Source organism: Rosa chinensis, chromosome 2, assembly GCF_002994745.2.
Source record: "Rosa chinensis cultivar Old Blush chromosome 2, RchiOBHm-V2, whole genome shotgun sequence".
NCBI lineage: Eukaryota > Viridiplantae > Streptophyta > Magnoliopsida > Rosales > Rosaceae > Rosa > Rosa chinensis.
This window is the reverse complement of record NC_037089.1, coordinates 45,367,261-45,373,549: the sequence shown is the minus strand read 5'-3', so window position 1 is coordinate 45,373,549 and position 6,289 is coordinate 45,367,261. Positions and strand designations below refer to the sequence as shown.

At 37.0% G+C, this 6,289-nt stretch overlaps 1 long non-coding RNA gene across 1 annotated transcript; it reads left to right on the top strand.

Moving 5' to 3' along the window:
- Positions 1 to 5,122: 5,122 nt before the first annotated feature.
- Positions 5,123 to 5,743, top strand: LOC112184370. The gene is made up of 4 exons (XR_005805537.1): positions 5,123 to 5,146; positions 5,308 to 5,372; positions 5,514 to 5,603; positions 5,688 to 5,743. It is a non-coding gene; the product is annotated as an uncharacterized LOC112184370 (long non-coding RNA).
- The last annotated feature ends 546 nt before the right edge of the window (positions 5,744 to 6,289 follow it).

Sequence of the window (6,289 nt, the reverse complement as noted above, 5' to 3'; positions counted from 1 at the left end):
CATCATCTTAACACAATCCTTAATGTGGCATGGAGACCATGTGTGCTAACCATAGCATTTCAACATTTTTCAAAACCATCTGGAGTTACTTCATCCCACATACAACGTTGAAATTCAGAAAAAACACTATTCTTATGCAAGTGTCTCCAGGCATTCTTTGCTATATGCCATGTACACAGACAATGTGGATAACCAAGAAGTACCACTTCAATAGCCCTTCGCATTGCTTCATCCCCATCAGTCAAGACAACAACATGCTTTTTGTTATTTATAGGCGATATAAAGGTCTCCAAAATCCATGTATAAGTCTCAATCGTTTCATCCATGAGTAATGCAAAACCAAAAATTGTAGTCGATAAATGATTGTTTGAGCCAACAAATAACACTAACGGCTTCTCATAAGGATTGATTTTGTAGGTATTATCAAACACCAATACATTTCCAAAACAAGTATAATCCAGCCACCAGAGAATTTTAGTCTCTCCAAAACAAATTCGCCAACCTGTTATCTTCATCTGTGCTAAACTTGCAGTAGAATTGTGAGTCTGCGGCAACTTTACTTCTCATATATGAAAGTGCAGGTTTTACATCACCGTCGAGTAAAATTTATTGGCCTTTTGAATCTAACTTGTTGTACAAGTCTTTAATGGTAAACCTGACATTCTTAAAACCCCCTGATCTATCAACAATGTATTCATATATATGACAAGGCTTAACAAACACTCTGTACATAGATGTAGCCACTGCTAAATGAGGATCTTGAACTGATCAGTGTCATCAAAGAAGATGCAACTCATGTGTTTGTGCAAGCTGAAGTGAGTGGTTCGTTATGAAATCATCAACAATATAGACATTAATTTTCAAATAGTACCTTAATTTGAACAAGCATGGACAATTGAATCTTGTTTCTTTCTTTGGCCTTCGAACTCTTTTCTTTTATTCATGTTCTCTTCTCTTCTTTTCCCTTGAGCAGAACAAACCAATCGCAATGAAGTGACTCACTCTGTTGTGCATGTACTTAATCTCTTGTAGTCATTTCTAACATCAAACCCCATGACCTTAGCATAAGCATTATAAAAGGACTCAGCTTCCTCCACAGTCTTAAACTCCTGCTCTTTAAGATTTTTTGTAGACAACTAATCATACCGAACTCCCTTACATTGCATTTCATTACTGTCACTTCCATTTAGCGAACTTACGGACACCAAACCAATATTAGACATTTAAGATTCATACGATCCATCCATGCCTGAAACAAAGAAAATATTACCCAAATATTAACAAACCACAATCAATTGACATTATCTTTGATCTAATTTTCTAGCCTATACCATTCTGCAAGAGTCTACTATAACCTATCTAAACTATTATGCTCTTGCTGCCAACTGAGGTTCTCCACTTTTAATAACATATCACATATATCAAATACTACATGTAAATATAAGCACACCACACAAAAGTCTACGCTTTCGTTCATCTTCATGTTATTTATACTTTTGATTGGGAAAACTATGTAAAAAGATGCAGTTTAGAGGACTTGATGCATTGTTAACATGTAACTTAATTCTTCTAATTGGTATCATGATTGTCTACATTTCAATCCATCCATGAGAACAAATTACATTGTAAGAACCACGAACAAGATATGATCATGAGATCAAAGCTAAAGGATTGTCCTTTCTTGAATTTATAATATGTTAGTGCTTGTTTAGAAATTCAATTGAAGATAAAGCTTTTGTTGCATTAGTCATGCCTCAGTTCAAAATGCAATAAAGCTCATCCATTCAATGTATAAATATCTAAAACTGAATTACTCCATTCTAAATCTTCAAAATGTGGTAGAGGCTAGCATAAACCTCGAGCCACACCGGTGGAATAAAGGAAAAATGAAGCTCAAACCTGCTTTACTTTCTAACATTTTCACTAGGCTACTACTACCTATAGCGTACTAAAAATGTAGTAAAGCTCATCCATTACTCATCATCTTTTCGTTTTTTGAATCAGAAAAGAAAATAAGTTGTTCAACATTAATCTATGTATGCAAAAACCAACTGGGTTGTAACACGTGGCCAAAATATAGAGCAGATAACTTAAATAGCTGCATATATCAATTGAACAAGATTACAAAGTACAAACTAATATGCAATATATAGTTCAACGAATTTGCAGATGGATTATCTATATCAAATTGAAACCTATAGGAATGAATATTCTTTATTAAAACACGAAAAGCTAAATGGGCAAAGTATCAGAAATATACATGTATTAGAGCTCATTTAGATAGCGTGATAGACACACCTTCTCCAAGAGATCCAACATACGCTGTGAGGAAATCACAATTCGACACAAGGCCAACAGTCACCCTTGATCGACGCTCGACCCAAAGGAAACCCTTTCACGCTAGAGAGAAAGACATGAGAGAGAACAGACACGACCTCTGCAAATATCCCATCAATACAAAGTTGAAATTTGAGAATAGGAATCGTGGTTGCATGGTGTTGGTGGGAAATTGAACACCAAAGTGAAGCAAACAAGAATTACTTGAGGATGACAGGAAGCAAACAAGGTTAATTGAAGAAAACTTATGAGTGTGCTGTTATCCTTCCTCAAAGCTCTTCCTCCTTCCTCAAAGCTCTTCCTCCTTCCTCTCGTCTTCTTCTCTTCACATTAGGGTTTTCTTTTAGAACAAAATTAGACAAAAACTGAATGACTTTTGTAAAAACTGGACGAGTAATTTGGATGGGGACGAGTTTCTTCCTCTTTTCTTCTTCTTCTCCTTTTCAATTTATGGTCTTCTAAATTTTATTTTGGATATGTAATTGAGGAATCTTGAAAAAAAAATCATTCAAGTTAATGGGTAAGTGGGTTACCACTGTTGAATATTCTAGACCGTTAGATATATTCACATTTTAATTATATCCAACGGTCTAAAATATTCAAAAAAACTTGATGTATGGCATACGTCAACAAATACTAGAATTTTCCTAGTGGAGGAAAGAATTTTCATTGATTATGAATTACCATATACAAGCTTCAGCACTGCGTTTTGCAGTGGTGATGTGGCTTGCTGCGTTGGGATGCAGCGGTGAGATCCGGCGAAGCTGCATAGGTGTCGTGTGCAGCTAGGTATATTGAGATGAAATTTGGCTTGGGTCAAGCCATCCTTGTTCGGCCTTGTGGGTCACTCCTCTTTGGGCTGCCTTTCGGCTTCTATAGTGGGCTAGGGTGTTTGCCCTGGGTCTATCCCTATGTTTTTAGTTTTGTCTAAGTACAATAAATTCCTTGTATTAGGAGTTAAGCACCGATGTGCAGTCTAAGTATCTCTAGCGCCTCTGGAGTAGTATCAAAGAACCACTACCTCTACGTATTTAAATGTATAATGAGTAGGACTATTTGAATGTACCACTTGTGGGTACTACCATTGTCTTCGTGTCTGTCTATGGCCTTAAATGATAGCTGAATGATATGTAACAGCCTATTCTGGTTTGTGTTGAATATACAATTTCCCTGATTCAAAAAATATACAAACAACGACCATGTATGAAGAGTCCACCATCTAACCAAATTCAAGAATTGAATTATCATAAAATCCTCCAAAACTTGAACTGGACACTACTACAAAAAGTTAATCACACAACACTAATCACACAACGGAACAGAAATCATCCGTTGTGTGTTTAAGTAAGCTTTATTGCACAACGGTACTTGTTATATTCTGTTGTGTGAATGCCAACAAAGTGAGAACTTTTTTATCAGAACTACATTGCACAACGGATTTAAGTAATGTCTGTCGCCTGAGTCTTAAAAAAATTAGCGGCAGATTTCCCTCCACTTTGGAGCCTTGGTTGCCTCTTGAAATCTGAATTTTGTGCTACTTGATTCAACGGTGCTTTATAATTTCCGTTGTGTGATTGAAAACTGGATGCCAAATTTTGAGGAAGCTTGATTGAATGTCTTCCACAAGGTAAACCTAGTGCAAGCTGTAGAAATCAGACAACAGAAGTTATACTTTTCTGTTGTGTGAAAGTGGGAACATATAGGCGGCAACATTTTGAGCCAAATTGCTGTATGCGGGAGATTTCCCTCCATGTTTTGACATTTTGATACTCTTACAACAGTTTGTTAGGTTTCTGTTGTGTGAGCAACTTGAAGTTTAATTGTTCCTCCCACCCAGCCCAAGCCACATCGTGTCGAAAGAAAAATGAAACAAATTCTCTCGATCGAGCTCTCTCAGCTGTGAAACCCCGTCTCTCTCCACCACCCCTCCCCACGACTCTCCCAATCGTGAAACCCACCCCCCCCCCCCCGGATCCCCCCTCTCTCAGTCTCTCGATCTCCCCCCCCCCCCACGAAACCCCTCCCTCTCAGTCATTGCAGGCATCGGCATCATCATCACCATCACCGCCTCCATCACTCTTTCTCCGGATCTGAAATCCAAGCCTCCGAGTAGTACCGAATCACTGAATCGGTGCTCTGCAAGCAATTCCGAATTTCAAAGGTAATTATTGATCTTATGCTGCACAATGAAATTGATGCGCGAGTGTCTTTGATTTTAGCTCTAATTTAATTTTCAACTATTCTCTCTGTGATTCTATTCCTCTTTCTCGATTCTAGGTTTTTGAGGTTGGTAAACTTTCGGAGGCTGAAGCGCGAGGCTTGGAAGAGCTTCGGGATTAAACCCTAGGTCGATTTAGTAAGCATTCTCTTTCAGATTTCGTGTGGCAGTTGTTAGGTTTCTATATTTTGTGGGCATTTTGGTCGTTGATTGGTTCAATTTCACGATTACTATTTTCCTTTCGGTTTTTGAAATTGAGCAATTTTGGTACTTTATACAAATGAATGAATGGTGCTTCAGAAATTGATGAGTATTTGATTTTAATCCTTGAGAGTGAAATTTCAGATTGCATTTTCAACAATGTTGCTATGGATGAGCGGTTTAAGGAGGAAAGTGAATATTGTAAGTTTCATTTCCACTTACAGTTAGCATATGAACCAGTTATGACTTCAGTAGCTTTTAAGTTTCAACTATAGCAGTTGTTTCAATTAAGTCTGGTGTTACAAGTTTGTTGTCAAGTATATAATGTTCGGATTCATTAACATTATATACTTGATGAGCATAGAACCTGTCACTCAGCAAACGAAGGATGTAATCTTCTGTCATTCTTGTAATAACAGTTATGCTATGAGCTAACGCTGCTACTAATTCTAGATGTTACTCTTGATGAGTTATTTTTTATGCTAAAGGATTTCGTAAGTCGTTAGGACTTAGAACTGTATTTATAGTGCTTTCTTGTTCCTTTGTGGCAGGTCATGGTGGCAGTGATGGATTGCATGGCTATGTTCCTTCACTTGACCATGTTGTTGCTGATACTGTAAGTTCAATCTATATCTCCAGTTTATTACAGATCTATCATCTTTAAACCAGCACTGGTATAACTTCATTCTTAGTAATTTGGAGTATACCTACATAGAGAATCACAAAGTTTAACAGTTTTGAGGTTTCTGTTCTATAGGGGGATTTCTTGGAAAAGATTAGATTACAGAACCCTGGAGCACCGTGCTTCCTCTTTGGTCACTCAACTGGAGGAGCTGTGGTTTTGAAGGTAAGTCATTGAAAGATCTATTATGTTTGGCTTAATTAATCTTTGTATTAAAAAATCTAAATTGTACTTCGAACTTTTGTGTAGGCGGCAACCTATGCTAAAATTGAAGAAAAGGTGGAAGGTATAATACTGACCTCACCTTAAGAACTCCTTTGAGCTCTATCAGTCCATCAGCTTGTTTTGGGTGGTACAAGTGTTAAGTGTTAACTGATGTTGAGCTTTACTTGCTGGATTCATGGTTGGCAAAAAAGGCAGATAGGTGAGGATTTGATCAACTTTGATTCTATTTGAGAAATTGTTGTGGACTATATGCTCTCAAATTTTCTTTGAAATTTCTTGTCATGCGAAATTCCATTGAATATTCTGGCACATCTAAATTTTTAACTCCATGGAACTTATTTGACTTGACATCCTCAATTGATTAGGAATGAAGTTGACACTTATGACTGTCTATCAGTTCTGGCTCTTCAACCTATTCTTAAGATGGAATCTATCCTCTATATTGTTGAGGTATATCAGTAATTAGTTTCTATATGTACGGAACTATGTTATGAAGTTTTCTGAAATCAGGTTAATAAATTCCCCTGAATGGATGCATGTTTCAAGTTCGAAGACATGCAAGCTTTTGAAGTCAATCTCAAGGTTGAAAGCTTTTGAAATCAGGTTAATAAATTGGGAGACTCGTA